Consider the following 1,161-nt stretch of genomic DNA (forward strand, 5'->3'; position numbering starts at 1 on the left):
TAGGTTTCTTCTCTGGAAGTAAGGGGTAATAGTAATATCTACCTCATAATGTTGCTGTGAGGATTAACTGAACAGTATGTGTAAATAATGTAAAATGGTGCCTTGCATAAAAAGTTTCAATTGTGAGCATCCTTTATTATTTACTGGTGTCTATAACCTAAACATCATCATGAAAAAGACATCTGTCTGCTTCCAGGATCAAATACCTGACCCTCATCCCCACAAATAAACTCAACATGGTCCTACCAACTCCCTTCTTCATGTAGAAGGCAAAGGTATCTTAACTGAGTACATGGCAAGTGGTAGATACAGGTAAGGGGGAAAGAGAGGAGAATGCGAGTGTACCACTGTTCCCTCCTAGATATGTTGACTTTGTTGCTTCTCTCTGTCATGTCTTCTTGTAGGTAGGGTTGCCAGATAAAATACAGGAAACCAGGTTCAATTTGAAATTTAGATAACACATATTTTATTTTCATGGACATCTTGTTTTGTATTTTAAATATTTTTAATTTTCTTTATATTATAACTAGAGGCCCGGTGCACGAAATTCATGCACTGGGGGGGGGGGGTCTCCTCAGCCTGGCCTGCACCCTCTCGCAGTCTGGGAGCCTTCAGGGAATGTCTGACCATGGCTTAGGCCTGCTCCCCCTGGGAAGTGGGCCTAAGCCGGCAGTCAGACATGCTCAGAGCTGCCATGGAGGCAGGAGAGGCTCCTGCCACCACCACTGCGCTTGCCAGTTGTGAGCCTGGCTTTTGGCTGAGTGGTGCTCCCCCTATGGGAGTTCACTGACCACCAGGGGCTAGCTCCTGCAATGAGTGTCTGCCCCGTGGTGGTCAGTGCGTGTCATAGTGACTGGTCGTTTCACCGTTGGGCCCAAACCAGCTCTCTGACATCCCCCAAGGGGTCCCAGATTGCAAGAGCATGTAGGCCAGGCCGAGGGACCCCACCAGTGCATGATTGGGGCCAGGGAGAGACGTGGGAGGTTGGCCAGCCAGGGAGGGACTGCAGGAAGGCTCCAGGGTGTGTCCGGCCTGTCTTGCTCAGTCCCGATCGACCGGACTCCAGCAGCAAGCTAACCTATTGGTTGGAGCATCTGCCCCCTGATGGTCAGTGCATGTCATAGTGACTGGTTGACTGTCTGCCCCCCTGGTGGTCAGTGC

The sequence above is a fragment of the Myotis brandtii genome, unplaced genomic scaffold, assembly GCF_000412655.1.
Source record: "Myotis brandtii unplaced genomic scaffold, ASM41265v1 scaffold326, whole genome shotgun sequence".
Taxonomy (NCBI): domain Eukaryota; kingdom Metazoa; phylum Chordata; class Mammalia; order Chiroptera; family Vespertilionidae; genus Myotis; species Myotis brandtii.